Here is a 22,972-nt window from a genome sequence, read left to right on the forward strand (position 1 = left end):
TCCTGCCTTTGAAGGATGTTATGGGTATGATGAAGCTGAGTACTATCAAAATAATAATATTGAAGAGCAAGTTGACATTGAATAAAATCAGAACCCACAACGACGAAAGTGAAAATGGAGACGTCATAAGAAGCCTACTCATGGAAGTAAAGAACAACAGAACTATGTTAACGGAAGACTGAGCAATGTGGATAGGCATAACATTCAAGAAGCCACTAAAGTGGTGGAAGGCTATATTCAAGTAGACTCCGTACAAATTTTTGCTCCGTTTTACCCTAGTGCTTCGCATTATTTCATTTCTACCGACTTGGTAGAGACAATCAAGTAGGTGAAGTGTCCAACTAGGAAGTTGTAATACCCAATTTTAAGGACAAAATTAGATATGCACCATATGTGAGCCTTAGATGTCAAATCTCACATATAGCAACAAATATGGGGTAATATCAAAAGATAATGCATAAAATATATAACATACATAATAAATCAGAGATAACCTTAGGCAGCACACAATGGAAAAGTACTCCAACTTCAGGTATTATGTCCACTCTACAAGATCCAAACTGACTGGTTGATCACAAACCTATAACATCTCCTAAAGTGTTGGGGAAATAGCAAGAGTGTGTCCATGTCGAACTCCACAAGTATAGCAACTAGATTGTATAGATCCTACAATCTCATGATCAATGTGACATAATAATGTAGAGCATTAAACAATAAACAAAGAGTATCTTAACACAACAAGAATCATCACCCTTAGCGTAAGAATCCCCAAGGCCGCTCTTCACCGTGAGCACGGCTAGTATACCAGTTTTTAACACTCTGCAGAGGTTGTACATCTTCACCCATGAGTCATGACTTACCCTTTCTCCCGAGGTGATCAGCCTCTTAACCCACTACCAAGGAAGGTCGGCAGAGATCACTATGAAGCCTTTCAAAAGTTCGTCTAACATGTTAGGGCCGCAAGGTTTCCCGGGCGCGCAGATATAGAGCCTCCGTTCCAATGGCACAATAACGCGCAGCCTATACACATAAAGACAGAGGCCACACTATACCCAAAACGGCAAGCCCCTCTAGTGCCCTTTCGGGTAACCTCTAACAAGCTAGAAAAGGTCTTCGTACTGAGCTAAAGCCAAAGCCATTTTAGCTCTCATGGTTGCACTGTTATTCCGGTGATCACTTACAGACAAATCCTCAAGTTGCTAAAAAGTCATTTTTTATCGTTTGTTGCTTAAATATTAATCAAGTCACAAGATCATGGTCACAGAAATAAAATCCAAATGCTATACTTGTCTTAATGAAACCTTTCTTGCTGCTCCTACTGATCCTACTAGTCGTCTAGGTTCTGATCTTGATCGTAGTAGCAGTCTTGATCACGCATGAGTTGCTCACAATCTATACTCAGTCATCGAATCGCAACAAACAAACAAACCAGAACCAAACATACACGAAGCAAACAAAGCTATGATTAGAATAGTACATCAATCAATAAAAAGGTTTGAAACTAATCTACGCATCGCCACGAGCACACAGTCGTAAAAAGCATGCTAATCAGAGCTACGGTTCAAAAGGAACGACTACTGAGACTTTTATATCATATTAAAGAAAAAGCCTATATATGCTTGACATATTATTTTAGTTGAGAAAAACTTTGTGAAAAAGTCATTTAGATCAGATTAGGCAAAACATAATTTAATTCAAAACTTAGCCTAAAACTACTCATATTTTATTTATAAACAATGTCATATAATTTAATCAAGTTAAACTTTAATTTTGCGCAAGAAAGAGTATAGGTGAAAGCAACTAAATAAGTTTATCACATATGCAACGTGTTTAACTAAGCAACTTAGAATTTAGAAACACATTTTATAAGCAACTAACCACATTAACATTTTGTTCATAAATTACAGACTTATAAAACCTTATAGCTTTCAATTATAAATCTGATTATATAAATATTAATCTATTTAGCAATTAAATTGATAAAATAATAAACACATGACATGAAAACATTAGCATTACTGTATAAATTATGAATCTAAGGGCATGTTTAGATTTGAAATTTTTTGGTCTAAAGAGATTATGTGGCGTCGATTCGGCGCATATGAATTTATCGAGTCCAAAAAATTACAAATCTAAACAGGCCCTAGGAGACTTGATTCGGTAGAGAATTGAATGTTGAGAGGTTCACTTACGAAAGGATGCATGTATTGAAAGTGCGTAGATGACTGGCGGCAAACACACACCAAAAGGATTTAATACGCATATGCTGGAGATAAAGAAAACAATAAGGATTGATTAATCTATGTGCTAATTCTCGATTGCTAGAGTAGATAATATATAGAACATAAAAGTTATATGATTAGAAGGGCTCGTTATACACAAAAGGTGTACCAGGTGGACGTGTTGCTCTGTCCTGCTTGCCATACACGTACGCTGGCACGCACGAATGGCCTTGGCCTTTGGTAGTTTACTTGGTCGTTGAAAATATGGAAGAAAGTCGCATGCAGGTCAGCATACGGTGCTGCTCTGGTCGCTGTTAAGATGCAGTTCGGCAAGAACGATAGCTGGACGATGGTGAGCTACACAAAGTGCAAATAAAAATATATATACACTCAACGTGGAGATATAATTAGCAGGGCGTCATGATATACAAATTATGGAGTTGCTCACCCAAGATATATATGTGATAGGGATGACGGCTGGACTTAGAGGAGACTATCATGGCTTAATCTTTCCATGATGAGGGTTCTCGAGTGGCCTCGGAGCTGACGACATGGCCCGTTGCAAGTCATCACACGATCAATAAGGATCCATAGTGAGAACATGATGATGATGAGGTACGGATCGATTGAACTCCAGTTATGGCTGGTTGACTGCGCCGGTGACATTGATAGTAAAAGATAATTTTAATTTACTACACGAGAGACTTGCCAAACTAGGGACTTCTCTGACAATAGTTGTGGGGTGCTTTGCAAAAGGGTTGGTATATATATAGGGAGGAAAACTCTCTACATCTATATCAATAAACAATATAGTACTAATTGATGTTGTACCATCCACCTCCACTAATAGGCCTAATAATTATAAAGACCATTAGTAAATAAAGACATTGGCGATTGAGAGTTGGAAAAAGAATAATAAATTTATTATTTTCGGAATTATTTAATTTCATGGAAAAAAATAATTCTAGAAAAATCCAAAATTATTATTTAAGCCACAAATAATACTTCGAAAAGTTAGATTATGCTCATAGAAAAGTGATAACACAAGGTGGAAAAATTCCCGAAAAGTTTGTAGAGACTGTTTGATGAATCAGAAACTAAAAGAAGTGGTTTGGGTGACAAAGAAAAGATTTTAGAAAGCTTCTAATAAAAAACTTGAGCTGACAAACAAGGATTTTGATTAGAGATAAACATAAAGATGTACCGGTTAAGAAAGATCGATCTACTAAACGTATTTTAAAAACTTTGCTCACTCTCAACACACAAAAGAGCAACAAGCAAACATTGCATCAAATCTTATGCATCAGCATGTATGCAAAACAGTATTGCTAAACCCTATGATGAATTTTAAATTAAGGAAAAAATCATTTTACTATATTTTCATGAGCACAGAAATACCTAATTAAATCATTTTATACCTATTTCAACATATGCAAATTTTAGGGTGTTACAGAAGCCTTTATTAGTTCAAACTCTAGTGGGAGAAATATAGGTAGATCAGGATTGCTCAAATATCAATCTAGTCATAAACAAGGAAAATTTCACTATGAACCTCATTGTGTTAGAGTCACTCAGTATCCCTATGGTTCCTGGCAATGGATGGTTTTGTGCACACAAAGGAGTAATCCATGGTACCCAATGCAAAATGCTCTTAACAGCACCATTAGGGAAAAGAATTGAGTATCACGATGATCAACTCCTACCTTAAAAGGCAAATGCAGATTAATTTTTCATGTCTTTGAGTTGTAAGCTAAAGAAATCAGTAGTCAAGATGGATTTTGGTCAATTATGAATAATAGACATTCTATGTAAACTTTGTTCACAAGTTGTGATCCTGAGACATAAGTGTTACATTTGGAATATAAGTGTGATGGTGAAAGAGTTATCATGCTCTTTTTCCTGTTTCTCTTTCAGAATCTGAGCCTCTTCTAAATCTCGAGGACGAGATTCATCTTAAGGGGGTAGATTTGTAAGACCCTAAAATTTGCTCCTTTTTGAAATAGAGTTAAAATAACTTATTTGTGTATTTTTGTGCTCATGAAAACATAGGAAAATAATACTTTTTGTTAAAATATAATATATCATAGGACTTAGCGACTTGTTGTGTATTCATGTTGGTGCATAAGTTATACTAGGTAGCGTGCCCGTGCGTTGCTACGGGATAGCTAACATTTTATACTTTAAAACATATGTCGCACGGTAAGATAACTGTAAAAATTAAATACCAATACTAACATGGCATTTAATTTTAAAAAATAAAGTTTGTGAAATTAACACAGTCATGGAGAGCGCGACTCTCCTGTATAGATGACTAAGATAATGTTTTATATTGGTAGAAAGAAAATCTCCGATATTCATTTCTTCCGGGCGCCAATAAATCCACGGATAAGTTCGCCACATCTTCATTATTACCATGTACACACGGTTGAGTATATATGAAAATATACGAAAAATTTCAATGATTTTTTTGTTAATGTAATTTTTTAGTTTTCTAATGCAATATTTTATGCCATGACAGAGTTTAGATCAAGAGTTTATGATGGAGATACTCGTGTACAAGATAAACCGTGTTGTTGGTAGACACAGGATGTAGAGTTTTTTTTTTTTTTGGAGCAGAGGAGGGTTTCAATTGTGAGCGTGGGGATAGTAAATGACTTTTCAATCAAGAGAATATTTGTTATTTTAGTTTTAGGTGCTGGAGTAATATATGATACAACACAAATTTAAAGACCTATGGTGGCGTTTAAACCACTAAGCAGCTCATAAACTTCATTTCACAATAAAATAAAAGTTTTAAAAACTATTCCTACTGTATCTCAAAAGAGCATAGTCAAAAGCTGACGACAAATTAATGGATTAGCTTTCTGAAGTGATGCAATGACCTTTGGCACAGCATGTCCTATATGAGGTCTGTTGTAGAGTCAGTTAGCCAGGAGCCTAGATTAGTTAAGATGGGAAATGTGTTATAGGAAACGGATGGATTGTGAATTTGCAGTTGGGCTCCTAGAAGGCATATAAGAGATAGAAATAACTGGAAGTATTTTGTTTAAATTCCACTTTGTGCACTATAATGAAAGTTGCCTAAATTGAAATCCCAATGAAATAGGGGATGGCAGTAACAACTTAAAGGTTTGAAGTCAATGATTGAGAAGCATGTAAGTGACAATGCTTAAATAAAGTATGCAGTAAAATAAACACATCATCGTGTACAGTTTCCTACCTGCAGAGCAAGAGCTATATGTAATATAAAAAGTTTAAGGACGCAGAGACTTCTTTGGTGCTCACATGAGGCTCAAATTTCATTAGTCTCTGCTTCAATCTTTGTATCCTAGAAATAAGTGCAGCTTGAACAACCTGAACACATGGAAACCATTTTCTGAACAAAACTATTCTCTGATACTGCTGCAGCTCTAGCAAACCGACTACAGAAGCAAAAGTCATTTTCGGCACCATTTCCCTAGGAGATTATTGGAGTACAAAATAGCAAACATTTATTCATTGAAGTGGTGAAAATGGAAAAAAATCAATAAACAATGAGCAGCACAAGCGCCAGATTCAATTATGAAGCAATTCAGAGCAATGCAAGTTACACAGAGAACTTTGAACTAAAAAAATGAGCCAAACAAGGAAAAGGGAAGAGCAAACAAGGAAAAGGGAAGAGCTCACCGAGGCAGCAGAAAGCTTCTTGAGGTGTCGCTAGCAGAGACCATGGAAGTTTCGTTACTGCAGATCACAAAATGAATATACAATTAGTAAATAGGCTTTGATTATTTATCATGAGATCTCCCATGTTAATTCTAACCAGAGGAACCCTGAAACTGATGACAGTATCTGATTAATTACCACTCCTGTTCATAGTCTTCACGGTTGTGAGGCGCTTTTCATCTCCAAATCCGTCTATTGGAGAGAAGAAAAAAAACTAAATTTCAGTAATTCCACCAAGAGGTCACAGTTTGGTTAGGTTTTTCTTATCTTACCCACCGAGCAGAGGATTTGGCCTAAGCTGCAAAACACGATTTCCAGCAGCCAATTAGGGCTCGCAGCATGGATGTGGCTAGGAGCACGGGATGCATCGAGCTTGGGATCCGACAGCCAAGCACCAACGCATTAGATGGCTTCACATAATCTGAACAACATGAACCGATGTAATGTATCCTAGAGATCAGTTTGTACTTCGGTGAAATGAAAATACAGATCAAAAGCACAACAATAGATGACAATGAACAGGAAGAGCAAACAGCAGTGACGGGATGACCAAAGGAAGTTATTTTAGCTTTAGGAGAGGTTAATTGGATCATATTTCTACTTATCCCACATGTGGGCAAGTTTCCCAACTTTGATTACAACCAGAATATATCACCAGATTTAGTAGGCAACAAGGAACTGAACTAGTTAATAATTCTAGCAATGCACTGAAGGAAACATATTCTACAATCTGAAAGGGAAAAAAACACCAAGGAAATCTATAATCATGTTTTTCATGCTAGCAACGAATTAGCCATTTTTGTCACCAAAGCTTAATTTTCACAAAAACATGTTAGACACGTCATATTGTTGGTAAGCGAGACCATAGAATATGATATAACAATTATCAGACTACATATCAATGCTAGATGGTTGCATCCTTGAGGAAGATACGTAGTGGAACACAAAAACAAGAAAAGCTAAGGATGATTTAATTTGCATATGACCTAAACACAAAAAAGTTAATTAAACTTCACCCTAGTGGTTGTAGTCAGTGTTCCCATGACAACTTCTCCCAACAGCACAGCAGCCAAAAATATTTTGCATAAAGAAAAATTAGTAGGTAACATGTTTTTGTTCTTGCATAAATAGTACATTATGAGAACACAACTCACTGCTGGTTAACTCCTCAACAAATCAGGAGGAATTGATTTACCTAATCCAATTAAAATATTTATCTAAGATGAAAAAGATGAAAATATCATGCTTCCTTGTATCGGACAGATATTCTTAGAGTAGCTTCAGGCAAGAAGAAATTGCATGTTTCTTGTGTGCTAGTTTTCCTATCTGTGTGCATGATTTTTCTTTGAAAATACATGAATGAATAGAACGAATTGACATAGGAAATAAAGTTCCCACGTCATGACTTGACACTATCAAATACATGTTCCATATCAGTTTCAGGGGTTAGCAAAGCACTATCAAATATATGACAGCATGTAAATTTAGTTCCAGCCTTGAGAATATAGGTTAGCAAGCAATGATTCACCTAGCTCCTAGTTCAAAGTTCCGGTTGTCAAATCCAATGCATGATTCAGAGTTCATGTTCTGCTTTTACTAACATGAGTTCAGAGATCGTAGCAACTTCGGAGTTCAGGTTATCAAATCCAATACACAATGCGGAGTTCATGTCTACTCTTACAAACATGGGTTCAGAGATCATAGCAGCTTATGCTTGTTTTTTAGCAAAACTGAACAAACAGCGAGACCCTTATAATTCTTTGCTATCTGTTCCCTGAAACACGCTGGTTGTGCAGTAGCTTCAATGGCAATGCGCTAACACTGAAATATATATGACTAAAAATATATTCTAAGAATATAGTGATCATAGTATATTTATTTAGGTACTAATGGAGCAAACTAATTGTAACAACTAATACAGAAAGATACTGAATACGCTAATTATGTCTCGGTAAAAGATGCAATCAATGACCTACTATTATTCGGGATAATTATACAATGTACCATGAAGGAAACAAGTTTACAGGAATAGAAAAAAAAGAAGAAAATAAGTTTACAAGTACAAAACCGAAAGAAACAAAATAATATCATCTAATCTATTTTTAGTTGAGACCTGAACCCATAATTCTAAAAAAAAATCAATAATCAAATGTCAAAAGCTAAAATTGGGGATCATACCTGCGCTATCTGAAATAGGAAACTGCAAGCTGCTCCTTCAGAACTATTTACACTGGTCGTTTTCTCTGTCCTACAGATCCAAGCTGAAACTTAAGGAAATAATTATCTGAAGCACGAATAAACAATCTGAGGGCCTCTATCACTATCCTACGGATCCAAGCTACTTCTTTTGAACTAATAATTTACAAAGGCCTGAACAAGCAAATTATATGGCCAAACAATCACCAGTTCAGGCTAAATAAGTAGTTTGACTTCTCCTACCCATCACACCTACTGTCGTTGGGCTGCAGCAAGCAACAATAGCTCATATCAGTTGGATAAGAATTAAAAATCGCACCTTTTCAAGCATAGCATCAGCATGCAACAAATTGGATCTCCACTCAATCTCCGCCTGTCCAAATCCCCATCCTAATTCCTAACACGCCAATCTTCCAACCAACGAAGGCAATATCATCGAACCATCCAGTGCTAAAATCCTGGAATGCAGCTGCTTAATCCACCAGCCACAAATGAAAACCGGATCTTTAAACTACCTCGGGCAAGATCAAGTGAATCCACGACACGTCGGCAGATCTAGTTCAGAATGGACCAGGGAAAATAAGGAGGAGGACGGCACCGATGGGAAGAATGAAGTGGAGGATGGAGGAGATCTCAATAGCAGTAGTGAGGAGAGGGAGAGGATGGCTGTGCATAGTGGAACGCAGAGAAAAGAAGGCCTTTGAGGAGTATTGGTGGCTCACCATGGGACACGATGCAGGTAGAGGTCGCTCGATGCACGGAGAGTCGCTGTCATGCAGATATCTCGCGGCGATGTAGTTGACCACTCGTTCCTCAGTTGCTGCAATCATGAACCTAGAAGGGGAGAGGTCGGCCCTCTAGTATCCAGTGGTGGTGGCTCACCATCAACGCCGGGCACGACCTGTCAGCTTTCGCTGTCGCCTGGCTGCAGGCATCATCGCCGATGGCTATGAGACTTGGTGATGGCGCAGATGCGGTAGGGATTGAGGAGGCGGCGGGGATCGTGGCGGCCATCGTTGGAGGAGTCACGAGGGCAGGGGCTGGCGGCAGCGGGGGACGATGGAGGGGAGTGCAGGTAGTGGCGGCGGGGGAGGATGGAAGGGAGCGCGGATGGCGGCGATGGAGACGCTCGGGGACGGGATGGGGCGGGTTCGGGAGTTTCCTTTTTCACCGATCGCACGCGGTGGAGCGGACCGACGGAACGAAACCGGATGTCGCACCAAGAAAAGTTTTACTTTTGTTCTTTTTAGTTGTAGGAGATTTTGCTGTGTGATTTTGAATTAGATTCAAAACTTGTTTAAAACTGCTTTTAAAAAAATGGTTTTCAAATTGCTTTTGAAATAGGCTTTGAAATAAAAGAAAAAAAGAAAAGAGAGAGCTCTCCCTATCCTAGCTTTTAGCCCAAGTGGCCCAACCCTCACCAACCTGCTCCCGCGCATCGGCCCAACTCACGGCCCAGCAAGCAAGCTCAGCGGCAGCAGCCAGCCCAGCACACCCTCTCGCTTTTTCTCTTCCTGCGAGCAAGACCCCACCCATGAGCCACTTCCCTTTCTGCTACCTCGCGTCGGGTGGGAGCAGGACTCCCTCTAGGCATTCAAATCCGCACGATCCTGATTCTTGTTGGATTCGTCACGTGGGAGCAAGCCGAGCTGCCTTATAAAGCTCCACGACCCCCTCTGCATCCTCCTTTCCATCTGTGTGCCATTTTCTTGCCCTGGTTCTGCCTCTAGGTTTCCGTTCAGATCTTGCCATAAGCAGAGAACGCCGTCGCCGTTCATTTGATCTTTGTCACCGCTGTTTCTCATTTGCCAATGACCACATTGAGGTGACAAAGCCCCTGGTGCTCTCCACCTCTCTCCTCTTCATCTTGTTGGTCACGTGTCATGGTTGTGGTTCACAGGAAGGCTATCGCCGCTCCATCGGGCCCTGTGTAATCTCTGTTCGTTCCCCCTCATCAAAATCACACTTGGTCAGTCGCATCCAAATCCATTTGTTCCCGGTGTTCTCCCCGTTGAAAAACATGCTCTTTAGGCCATTTTCCCCATCTCCGGCGAGCTCTCGTCAATATTAATGGCCTCCACCGTCGCTGCTGTTACTGTACCAGCGGGCCAAACCGTTCCAAATTGTCGACGAAAGCTGGTCGGCAGTCTACCTTGGGGTATACCCACGGTAGTAGTTTATCGGTAGACGGTGCGCAAACTACGAACTCGATGGTGACGCAAGACACGGACAAGATTTTTATCCAGGTTCGGCCGCTGAGTTGGCGTAATACCTACGTCCTGCGTCTGGTTGTATTGATTTGTATTGAAAGAATATGATGTCCTAGGGGGGTCCCTTGCCTCTCCTTATATAGTCTGAAGGGCAGGGTTACAGATCTGGAAACTAATCCTAGTCGGTTACAATTGCCATGGATAATTCGATATCAATTCCTATTCTAACCGACTAGAATCCTGCTTGATCTCCCCATCTTGTTTCCTTGCGCGAAACTCCAGGTTGTCGGATCAAGCCTTGAACTCGTCTCGTAATGGGCCAAGCTTCCTGGCCGAAGTCTAGCCGTAAGGGTATAGGGGTTTATACCCCCACAGCTAGTCCCCGAGCACCATGTATTGTGATGTAACACGCCGTCTTGAGCTTCTTCGATCAGTGAGACTTGACGTCTTCAATAAGTGGGAAAGTCGCCCAAACAGTTGCAACGGTTCTTTGACCAACTCAAAAGACAGTTGATCAACATTGACATCGAAGAAGCGAGTTGTTCGAAGAATGCATGGTGCTCTAAATTAAAAAAGATTTCTTTCCTGGTGAAGTGTGCCCACTTTACTTTTTTGAAAGGTATAAACATCAAAAAAGCAAGCATATTCACCGCAAGGTGAAGTGTGCCCACTTAGTCCCCGAGCCTGGTAGTAGGTGACGTAGGCACGTGGTGCCAGGGTCAAAATAAAAGTCCTCAAAGAAATTCTGTAACTGAGATGCATCGCCAGATGCATCGTACCGATGTAGTCTCCGAGCTTGCTGGAAGGCGAAGTATGAGCCTTGTAGCAAGGTCTAAAAAATTGAATTTACCAGTCCGTCTGCAATTGAATAGACTAATCGACCAGTCCCCGGGTGTATAATAGTATGACGACCAGTCCCCAAGCACCAAGTGCGCTCCTTAGAATTCTGCGTTGCTATACTGTACGACCAGTCCCCGAGCATCGAGTGCTCGGTGGTCGGTGCAGTCTTTGAAGTTCCGAGCTGATAGACTGGGCGACCAGTCCCCGAGCGTCGAGTGCTCGGTGGTCGGTGCAGTCCTTGAAGTTCCGAGCTGATAGACTGGGCGACCAGTCCCCGAGCGTCGAGTGCTCGGTGGTCGGTGCAGTCCTTGAAGTTCCGAGCTGATAGACTGGGCGACCAGTCCCCGAGCGTCGAGTGCTCGGTGGTCGGTGCAGTCCCCGGATTGTTGACTCTCTGGCATATTTGTCTTCTTTTTATTGAAACGATCTTTTCAATTAAAGTTGACATGACGAGACCTCCTGATGGGTTGTCAGATGGACGCATGAAAAGTTGCGCCTAGCAACTGTACAGCCGCCCTTTGCGTGGTTTGAGAAAAAGGGAACCATCAATTGGTACGAAAACTCCGCCGCATTAATTGTCTATAATCATTATAAACCGAAACGCCGCATCCGCCGCATGGCCCGCCCACTTCCCGAGAATACGGGAAGTGGGAGAGGTGGAGTTGCGGGTTATAAAAGCCTGACAGTTCCGCCTGTACTCCTTACCCTGCCATTGCCCTCAAGCCTTCCATTTTCGCCTCCTTCAATCACCTGCATCTTCGTAACCCAAATCCACTTCTCACCTCCAATGGCGAAGAGCAACGCCAAGAAGAGGGCTGAACTGATGGCCAAGGAGTGGAAGAAGTCCCGCAGCACCACCAAATCCCTCGGTGACCTCGTCGACATGGGACTCCTGCACAGCTCGGAGCTCGGCGGCTGGAGAGCACCGGAAGGAGAAAGCTTCCCCGACCCTCGTGCCGGTGAGATCGTCGTGTTCGAAGATTTCGTTAAGAGGGGCTTTGGGGTTCCGGTTCATCCTTTTCTCCAAGGTCTTCTTCTGTATTATGAGATCGGGATTGGCAATCTGCACCCGAACTCAATTCTCCTTATTTCCACGTTTATTCATCTGTGCGAGGCCTATGTTGGCATAGAGCCGCACTTCGATCTTTTTCGTTACCTTTTCTGCTTGAGGAAGAAGGGAGCAGTTGGAGGCTCCAAGGTTGCAGGTGGAGTGTACCTCAACCTTCGTGATGGAATGAAGAATCACTACCTGCACTGTCCATGGAACACTTCCTTGACCGAATGGTATAGGAAGTGGTTCTACGTCAGGGAGGAACCGGGCAGCTCCACGTTCTGCGACGTGGGGTACATTCCCGAGAAGAGGGTAAGCTGGACCGACCGCCCGGAGTTCGACGGTCAAGTGGCGGATCTGATGAAGCTGATCGACTGGTCGCGCCTGGATGGGCTTGGCGTGGTCGCCAACTTCATTTGTCGTCGGGTGATGCCCTGCCAGAAGAGGGTGCACTCGGCGTACGAGTATTCCGGAAGCGTGGACCCGACCAGGATGCAACCGGAGATCTTGGAGAAGGCGGAGGTACAACAGCTGTTGAACGAGCTGTTCAACTTTGCGGACGGAGGCTTCATCCGCGGCAGTGATCGGGTGCAAGCCTTCAAGTTAGGCCGACCAGCACCAAAGGTATGTTGCAGAGTATTTTGTTTTAGCATTCGTATATCGTCTGTAGCTGACTCATCTTTGTTGCTTTTGCAGATCGGCGATGTCGACCGGTGCACAGTGTATGTATCACTGGCACCGGGGATGGAGAATCCTGCGGGAGAAGACCTGCAAGAAGACGATGTTGCTAGGTGTACTCGTTACACCAGCAGTGAGGAGGAACAAGCCCGCCCCGTCCCGACCACCGAGGAGAGGGTAGCGGGGAAAAGGCCATTGCCGGCAGATCCCTTGCCGACACCGATGTTGCCGGCAGATCTACCGGCGGAGAGCAGCCAAGCGCCGAAGCGTCGTCGGCTCGTGCGGATCGTTGACGACGACGACGAGGAGGCTGCACCGTCGTTAGTCCGACGGCCTCGGAGCCGCCCAGATAATGCGCCGGCCGCTACTGATCGAGTGGCCAGCGACCCCCCTGCACCGCAAGTTGTCGAGATGGGGGCGCAGGTGCCGACCGGCCGGGCGAGGAGGAGGTTCACCGCGACCCACCGTCGATCAGACCTGTAAGTGTTCGACTTATGTATTTTGGACTCCTCTTTGCTTTTTTTTTAAATTACACTTTTGTTCCTGTAGTGCGGCGTCGGATGTCGACCCCGGCCAGGCTGCCAGCCAGGGGACGGGCGAGCCTGTCCGCGCTGCTGAAGATACGGCCCTCCAGACCACAGAGCAGCCTACAGCTGTAGCCGCGCCTGGGAGCACCGAGGGGCTCCCGACCGCGGCACCGACTACGACAGGCAGCCCGATCAGGGCTGAAGAGGCTCCCCCAGCTGGCTCCACAGAAGAGGAGGGAAGAGCCCCGACCCCTCCTCCTGCCGGGGGGAGTGGAGTCCCCACGCCGCCCCAAGCAGGAACCTCTTCGGCTGCAGGCTCCCCAGGTCTGGTCCGGGGGCCAGTAATGCCTGGGACCACCACCGGGGGTGACGCAGCGCACGAGGAGGAAACCCGGGCGGCCTCCGGTGACGAGGTGGAAGAGATTGAGGGTCGTCCCCGTGATGGCCGCCAACACGTGTATGTGTGGCGCCAACGCGGGGATCACTTTATCGGGCATGAGGAGCTCGCCGAGACCGAGGAGGCCGCCAGGGTGGAGCGCGCGGCCAAGCGCCTCGTCGACGAAGTCAAGGTAAGCGACTTTTTGTACTGTTGTACATTCTATGCCTTGTCTTGCATGGTCGTTATATGTTCGCTTTGTAGGGCGCAATGAAAACGGAAAAGTACCGGAAACGGTGCTTTGACCAGATAGAAGGCGTCGTGGCCGAGAACAAGGCCCTGGCCGCGGAGGTAGACCGGCTGCGGTCGGAAGTCGGGGAGAAGGTGGCCGAGATGAGCGCCCAAGAGGAGCGTCGTCTCGACCTCACTCGTCGCTTGGCCGACCAGTACCGGCAGCGAGAAGGTTAGTCACACGCTCCGAGCAGCTTTGCGTACTTGTGTAGTTTGCTTTACTGACCAGTTTATGATTCACGCAGACTTGGAGGAGGAGGTGGCGCGCCTCCGACAAGAGAAGGAGCAGCTCAGCCCACAGCTCGCCGGTGCGCTGGAGTCCGGGCGGCGAGCAGGAGAGGAATTGGGTCGAAAGGACCGGGAATTATCTGGTAATGGGTGCCGCCTTGTTAGCTGCTGCTTGTCGCCCCTTTGTTTGTTTGGTATGCCGAAAATAACGCTTTGTTTCGTTTGCAGTGCTCAAGGTGAACGCCAAGAAGCACCTGGATGATCTGATCAAGGACCAGGACTCCTGGAAGGTCAACTGTTGCAGGATCTGGAAAGGAGTGTCCCCGGTCCTAGACCTGATCAGTCCCGAGCTCCCGGAGAGCCAGCCCCGCGCGCCACAGTTGACCCCGGTCGAGAAGGCGCAACGGGCGTGGGACTGGCTCCAGCAGTTCGTGAAGGACGCCGGGGAGTTTGCCGGCGCGCACGTCCTCAGCATGGTGCGCGGCCACTATCCCCTGGTCGACTTGAGCAGGCTGGAGAAGGGGTACCCGAAGGACGTCGGCCCACAGGAAGCGGACGAGCTTCGGGGTAGTCTGCTGGACTTGTCGTCGACAGTGATCGGCGACATCAATCTGTGCGGAACGGCCACTCCCCCAGACCAGCCGAGTTCAGATAGGTCGGCCAGGGAGTTGTCGGGCGCGTCCGTTGCGGGAGATGGGCGGTCGACGCCTGCGGTCTCGACCAGCCAGGCGCCGGTGGCCCCGACCCCTTCGTCCGGGCAGCAGGGCCAGGCGGGTGATCAGCCCGAGCAGCTAGGCCAATAGAGTAGTCTGTAGGAATAGACTAGTGTCTGCCCGTCAGGGTATTTATTGTAAACTTTGTATGTAAAGTTTGTAATAAAGTTTGCTTTTTGTCATGACTGTTGTTTTGAGCGCTGTAAGATTATCTGAGTGACGTGTCACCGTATTCGTCTTGGTAGTCGTTAAGAGCATCCATTGCAGGAGTTTTGCCGAGTGCTGTGTGCGACAAGGTATAGGCAAAAAATAGAGAATTTCATTATCAACAATTATAAGATACTTACAAAGGAAAGTTATTAAAACTTTATTGATAGAAACGTCGCAGTTTGTCTATGTGCCAAGAGTTAGGCACTCGTGTTCCGTCTGGGTATGCCAATCTGTAGGACGTAGGTCGTGTGACCTCGGTCACCACGAAGGGTCCTTCCCAGGGAGTGGATAGCTTGTGCATTCCCTCCTGGCTTGTTTTCCATCGAAGTACCAGATCGCCGACCACGAAGGAACGGTCCTTGACGTTCCTGTTGTAGTATCGCCTGACTGCCGCGAGGTATTTTGCTGTTCGGAGACAAGAATCTAAACGCTTTTCCTCCATGCAATTGATTTCGAGTTCTCTGGCGTTGTCAGCGGTCGCCTGGTCGAAGTGTTCGATTCTAGGAGATCCGAAGTGTATGTCAGACGGCAGGACCGCCTCTGCACCGTACACCATGAAGTAGGGAGACACCCCTGTGTTTCGACTGGTCTGAGTTCGGAGGCCCCAGACCACTGCCGGCAATTCTTTCATCCATCGACCGGGTGCTCTGTCGTTTTCGGTGTACAACCTTTTCTTTAGGGCGTCAACGATCATTCCGTTAGCACATTCAACTTGACCGTTGGCACGTGGATGTGCCACTGACACATATTTTATGACTATGCCTCTGTCATCGCATAAGTCCCAAAAAGTGGTGCCAGTAAACTGAGTGCCCAGGTCGGTGATTATGCTGTTCGGGATGCCGAATCTGTGTATGATTTGATTGAGGAACTCCACAGCCTTCTCGGAGGTTGCCTTGACCAGGGGCATGTATTCGATCCACTTAGAGAACTTGTCGATTAACACGAAAACAAACTTGAAATTGCCCGGGGCTGGTTTAAATGGCCCGATCATGTCAAGTCCCCAGCAAGCAAAAGGCCAAGACGACGGGATGGTTTGAATTTCGTGAGCAGGTACGTGTGTCCTCTTGGCGAAAAACTGACATCCTTCGCAGTGTCGGACCAGTTTTTCCGCATCGTTCACCGCGGTTGGCCAATAAAAACCTGCTCGGAAGGCTTTTCCAACCAACGTTCTGGATGCAGCATGATTGCCGCAGGATCCAGCGTGTATGTCTTCTAGGAGCTTGATACCATCATCTTGGGGTATGCACTTGAGCAGTACTTCGGAGCTTGCGTTTTTTCGCATGATTTTGCCGTCGACCAGGATGTAGTTCTTTGATCGTCGAATGAGGCGTTCATTCTCTGCTTTGTCCTGAAGGCCTGTCCCGTCCGATATGTACTTGATGAATGGGGTACGCCAGTCACGCCCACCGGTTGTCGGAGTGGCGTCGTCTATGAGCATTGCCTCGGTGGGTTGCTTGTCGACCAGGGGGGAGCCTACGCTTGGCTCGTGGATGTCCTGGACGAAAGTACCCCGCAGGATCTGGGCCCGAGATGAGCCTAACTTCGACAACGCATCTGCTGCTTGGTTCTTATCCCGGACCACGTGGATGTACTCTATGCCGTAGAAGTTGGTTTCCCATTTGCGAATTTCTTTGCAGTAGAGATCCATCTTCTCGTGGGTTGCGTCCCACTCCTTGTTGAGCTGGTTGATGACCAAAGCGGAGTCGCCATAGACATAGAGGCGCTTGATTCCCAGCTCAACGGCTAGTCTTATGCCATGCAAGCATGCTTCGTATTCGGCGACGTTGTTTGACGCCGGAAAAAGGATCCGAAGGACGTAACGCAGTTTGTCCTTGTTGGGTGATACGAACAGTATCCCAGCGCCGGCACCATTGATGTTCAAGGACCCATCAAAGAACATTGACCAGTGGTCTGAGACATCGGGAACGGGAGGCTCATTGAGATCCGTCCATTCAGCAATGAAATCGACCAGGGCCTGAGACTTGACCGTAGTTCGGCTCTGGAACTCCAGGGAAAATGGGCACAATTCCATCGCCCATTTCACGATTCTGCCATTGGCGTCTTTATTACGCAGGATGTCCCCGAGAGGGAAACTGGTTGTCACCACGACTCGATGGCCGTCGAAGTAGTGCTTCAGCTTTCTTGACGTTATCAGAATGGCGTATATGAGCTTCTGTATTTGTGGATACCTGGCCTTGGACTCGTTTAAGACTTCACTTATGAAGTAAACGGGTCTCTGGACCTTGTAGGCGTGACCTGGTTCATCTCGCTCGACCACTATTGCCGTGGAAACAACCCTGTCGGTTGCAGCAATGTAAAGAAGTAGGTCTTCATTGGGCTGAGGCGCTGTGAGGACAGGTGGTGAAGTGAGGAAGGTCTTAAGCTGAGTGAACGCAGCGTCGGCTTCCTCTGTCCAAGAAAATTTTTCTGACGCTTTCAATAGTTTGAAGAAAGGGAGGCCTTTTTCTCCCAGCCTTGAGATGAAACGACTGAGGGCGGCCATACATCCGGTTAGCTTCTGAATATCCTTGACGTTCTTCGGTGGTCGCATGTCGAGTACGGCTTTGACTTTTGAAGGGTTTGGTCGTATGCCGTCGCGACTGACGACGTTGCCGAGCAGTAGACCGGAAGGAACGCCAAAAATGCACTTCTTGGGGTTGAGCTTCCACTTGTGCCTATTGAGCGCCTTGAAAGTTCGGTCTAAGTTGTCGATTAGGGTGCTCGCGTCCCTTGTTTTTACGACCACGTCGTCTACATAGGCCTCGACGAGGTCATCGCGAATCTCGTCGTGGAGGCATTGCTGGATGGCCCGTTGATAAGTGGCTCCGGCGTTTTTGAGTCCGAAAGACATGGTCGTGTAGCAGTATGCGCCGTAAGGTGTAATAAAAGACGTTTTGATCTGATCTTCTTCCTTTAGCGAGATATGGTGATAACCAGAGTAGCAGTCTAGAAAAGAGAGGAGTTCGCATCCGGCCGTTGAGTCGACCACCTCGTCGATGCGAGGGAGACCAAAAGGATCTTTAGGACAGTGTTTATTGAGATCAGTGTAATCAACGCACATTCTGCATTCATTATTCTTTTTGCGTACAAGAACCGGATTGGCGAGCCAATCGGGGTGATACACTTCTTTTATGAATCCGGCTGCTAGAAGCCGTGTTATTTCTGTCCTAATAGCCTCCTTTTTGTCACGAGCGAACCGTCGCAGTTTTTGCTTGATTGGTCTTGCGGTCTTCGAGACATTTAAGGAGTGCTCGATCAGGTTTCGTGGGACACCGGGCATGTCTGCGGGTTTCCATGCGAAAACGCTCACGTTGTCCCTTAGAAACCTGACGAGCGCGTCTTCCTATTTTGGATCCAGGTTGGCCCCGATGAGGGCTGTCTTCTCGGGGCTGCCTTCGACCAGCTGCACTTCTTTGTACTCCTTGGATTTTGAGTTCTTCCTGGCTGTCTCCTGTTCGGGTAGTCGGAGCTGGTCGGGAGGCAGCTGTGCGGCTTGGTTTGCTGTTTCTACCATGCGGATTGAGAGGTCGATTGCCTCGGTGATCCTGAAGCTTTCTTCTTCACAGGTGTACGCAGTGTAGACGTTGCCTCTGACGGTTAGGACACCCTTCTCCGTGGGCATCTTAAGGACTAGGTATGAGTAGTGCGGGACTGCCATGAACTTTGTCAGCGATGGTCGGCCCAGTATGGCGTGATAGGTCCCGTCGAAATCCGCGACTACGAAGTTGATGAACTCCGTCCGGAAGTGGTCGGGTGTGCCGAATTGGACAGGCAATGTTATCTGTCCGAGAGGCACTGAACTTTGACCTGGCAAAACCCCCCAGAATTGGGCGTCGTAAGGTTTTAGTTGTGCAGGAGATATCTTGAGGGCGGGCAGGCTGTTGCGAAAGAGGATGTCAATGGAGCTTCCCCCGTCCACGAGCACGCGCTCGAATCTGATGCTGTTGATGCAAGGGTCCAGAATCAGGGGGAAACGACCCGGCTCTGGGATAGCGGCCCACTGGTCCTTCCTGCTGAACGAGATCTCCCTGTGGGACCACGGGGGGAATTTTGGGTCCGCGATCAGCCCGTCCGTGCTGTCTATGTTGAGGCAGGCTCTCTTTAACAGCTTTCTTTCTCGCTTAGATTCAATGGAGACCTTGCCCCCGAAAATGGAGTGGACCACGTCGGTGGGGCTGACGTACTGGTGTCGGGGGTCCCTATCTTGGTCCTCGTCCTCATCTTCGTGGTCGTGCCCGTCTCGCTTGTTGTTTTTCCTGGCGGAGTCGTCTTGGGCGGCCCGCCGTGTATAGATGCTTTTGAGGACGCGGCACTCTTCCATGGTGTGATTAGACTTTGGGTGCAGTTGGCATGGTCCCTTCAACGTTTTGTTGTAGTCTTCTTGGTAGTCGCGTCGTCCGTTGGGACGCTTGACCGTGTTTACTTCGTGATCGTAGTCGCGAGGGCGCTTTCCTCTGAAATCGTCGCGGTTGTCGAGACGCCGATCCCAACCCTCTCGGTGATCGCGGTTGTCGGAGCAGCGGTGGCTTCTGCTGTCGTAGCGACCACGACTATCATCTCGCCAGGGAGGCTGGTCGGGACCTCTCGCATCGTCTCGGATTAGTTTTTCTGCGTCGTCGGCATCGGCGTAATTTTTGGCCGTGGCGAGGAGCTCTGCTACCGTTGTTGGACGTTTACGCAGCAGCTTGTTCCTCAGCGCTTCGTGGAAACGCAGGCCCTTGATGAAGGCTGAGATGGCCTCGTCGTGGGAAATCTTCGGGATTTTGAGGCGCATATCCGAGAATCGTCGGATGTAATCGCGCAGGGGTTCGTTCTTCCTGTCCCTTATCCTTTCGAGGTCATACTTGTTTCCGGGCTGCTCGCATGTGGCGATGAAGTTGTCAATGAAAGCCTGGCGTAACTCTTCCCAAGAGTCGAAGGAGTCCTCGGGCAAGCCAAGAAGCCACTGATGACCAGCCTGGTCGAGGACTACAGGGAAGTAGTTAGCCATGACGTGCTCATCCCCTGCCGCTGATCGGACGGCGATTTCATAGAGGGTGATCCAGTTCTCTGGATTTTCCTTGCCGTCGTATTTTTTAAGTTTTTCGAGCTTGAAATTGCGGGGCCACACGACCTGGCGGAGGTGTGAGGAGAACTGTCTTAGGCCCGGAGGACCGTGCGTTGCATCGTACTCAATGCGGCGCAGGTTTTCGTGGACTGCTCTCTCTGCGGCGCGCCTGTTGATGCGGTCCCGGGCATCTTTGGGAGGGATGTTGTGGCGGAGATCCTTGTGCTGGTTTACTTCTTGGCCGCGTACGCGGTTCTGCTTGCGGCGACCGTCGGCGTCCCGACCACCATCGTCGCGCCGTGAGTCCCCTCGACGGTTGTCGGCGGAGCGGCTGCGGTGACGCCTGCTGGGAGACGGTGAGGCCCGGCTACGATTAGTCTGGTCAGAGGCGGCTTCCGTATAAGAGACGTCCTGGACTCTCTTGAGCAGAGTGGCTGTCTGTCCCATTGTAGTGATCAGGTGTGCTCGGATGCTGGTCCGGACTCCCTGGCATTCGGGGGTATCAGGAAGCCGATCTAGGTTAGCCATGGCGAGAGCCACATTGGCGCTTGGCGTTTTGTAGACTGGCTGGTCCCCGACCATGTCAAAGGCATCGTTGAGATTATTTGGTGGCATTTGTTGTTGCTCGTCTGCGCGTCGTCGGGCGCGATCGGCGTTGCGCTGTTCGCGGAGTTGCCTCTGGTCATCTGTTTCTCCATCAACGACCGGTTCGTCGGCGCTGACATTGAACACAATATCCCCTCGCCGGGGGGGAAATATCGGGAATCGGTTGAAACCCGGAGGGTGTGAAGGAAAATCCAGGTCGTAGTCCTCGTCTTCGGTGTTTATAACCTCGGTGGGGACGGAACCGGTGCTTGAGTTGGTGCTGGAAACCTAGCCGTCCCGTAGTTCTCGGATTGTCACCATGTTGACGTAGTGACGATCGTTCCTTGTCGGCGACCAACCCGCCTTGCTGAAAACGGATTGGGTGTGCTGTGAGTAAACAGAGGCCGAGTTGTTCAGGCCGCAAGGATAATCTTCCTTCTTGAGCTCGACGGATCGTCCTGAGGGTGTTGAGGTTATCGTCAGAGACGTTCCCAGCCGTTCGTGTGTGGCGACACGAGTTGGCCGGCCGGATTTGAAAAAATCCGCTGGAGCAGCTTGGACGGGCCGACGCAGAACTCCGTCTACTAGTTGGGAAACTTCGAGTAGCTTGGAGTCAGCGCGATCAAGCGCTTGGAGAAGGTCCGAGCTGTCGATCTTCTTTCCCTTGTAGAGCGGGAACGGTGGTCGGGCGCTCGGTGCCGCCACGTGTGTGGTCCGAGACGGCGTGATCTCAGATTGGATCTGGGTCTCTTTCGAAACCGTGGTCGTGAGGCCGCCGCTGCACGTCGTCCACGTGATCTGGCCAACGGTGAACGTGAGGCCTTCAGGCACGGACGCGGAAGCTGGGATCGTGACCATCTTGTTCGCCGGAAAAGTTGCACGCACACCCCCTACCTGGCGCGCCACTGTCGACGAAAGCTGGTCGGCAGTCTACCTTGGGGTATACCCACGGTAGTAGTTTATCGGTAGACGGTGCGCAAACTACGAACTCGATGGTGACGCAAGACACGGACAAGCTTTTTATCCAGGTTCGGCCGCCGAGTTGGCGTAATACCTACGTCCTGCGTCTGGTTGTGTTGATTTGTGTTGAAAGAATATGATGTCCTAGGGGGGTCCCTTGCCTCTCCTTATATAGTCTGAAGGGCAGGGTTATAGATCTGGAAACTAATCCTAGTCGGTTACAATTGCCATGGATAATTCGATATCAATTCCTATTCTAACCGACTAGAATCCTGCTTGATCTCTCCATCTTGTTTCCTTGCGCGAAACTCCAGGTTGTCGGATCAAGCCTTGAACTCGTCTCGTAATGGGCCAAGCTTCCTGGCCGAAGTCTAGCCGTAAGGGTATAGGGGTTTATACCCCCACACAAATTCACTACGGTCGTCCGATCTGAAATCAATGCCCAAGAATAAAACGTACCGCTTTAGCGTCCGATCTGAAATCAACACCCAAGAGTCGTCCTCCTTTTTCAAAATACAACCCGCACTCCGTTGCGATTTTCAAAAATACATTTTTTTTGTTTGAACGGGTAAACTCATTTACTCAGATTCAAAATACAATTCTAGAAAATTACAAAATTGCCACTAAATTTGTTTTAGTTAGAAAATATTTAATTTGATTTGACCCGTTAAAATTGTGTTAGATTCGTATCCTTGTTTCACCAGTTTGAAGCTTTTAAATTTCATGATCCTATTTAACTAATTACTTTTCTATAGGAAATCCTAGAAAATTCATATCTTCTTCGTTTTAGCTCTGATTTTCGTGATCCTTATGTCTATGTGATTGTTGCAATGCATAGAATCATTTTTAAACTTTTATTATTGTTTTTCTACTATTGGTGTACTGTTCTATTTAGAGCTTTGTTTGCTTCGTGTATGTTTGGCTCTGATTGTTTGTGTGTTGATGATCAAGGTCAGACCCTTGACAACAAGTAAGACAAGCAGAATCTACAAGAGCAGCAGAGAAACTTGGATTAAGGTAAGTATAGCATTTGGGTTTTATTTCTGTGTCCATGATCTTGTCACTTGATTAATGTTTAAGCAACAAATGATAAAAATGATTTTTTGGCAACTTGAGGATTTATCTATACGTGA

The 22,972-nt window shown here is 46.9% G+C and overlaps 2 long non-coding RNA genes across 6 annotated transcripts; both read right to left on the reverse strand.

Moving 5' to 3' along the window:
• Nucleotides 2,193–3,058, reverse strand: LOC110435418. Its single transcript, XR_002453077.1, has 3 exons — nucleotides 2,671–3,058; nucleotides 2,392–2,579; nucleotides 2,193–2,266 (listed from the first exon to the last, which is right to left on the reverse strand). It is a non-coding gene; the product is annotated as an uncharacterized LOC110435418 (long non-coding RNA).
• LOC110435531 lies at nucleotides 4,863–9,315 on the reverse strand. 5 transcript variants are annotated; one of them, XR_002453249.1, is made up of 7 exons: nucleotides 8,639–9,315; nucleotides 8,443–8,533; nucleotides 8,106–8,175; nucleotides 6,200–6,348; nucleotides 6,066–6,119; nucleotides 5,889–5,945; nucleotides 4,863–5,679 (listed from the first exon to the last, which is right to left on the reverse strand). It is a non-coding gene; the product is annotated as an uncharacterized LOC110435531 (long non-coding RNA). The 5 variants fall into 5 exon arrangements; XR_002453252.1 differs by having other exon boundaries at nucleotides 8,106–8,170; nucleotides 8,443–9,315; XR_002453251.1 differs by having other exon boundaries at nucleotides 4,863–5,576; nucleotides 8,443–9,315.

The sequence above is a fragment of the Sorghum bicolor genome, chromosome 5 (assembly GCF_000003195.3).
Source record: "Sorghum bicolor cultivar BTx623 chromosome 5, Sorghum_bicolor_NCBIv3, whole genome shotgun sequence".
NCBI classification, from domain to species: domain Eukaryota; kingdom Viridiplantae; phylum Streptophyta; class Magnoliopsida; order Poales; family Poaceae; genus Sorghum; species Sorghum bicolor.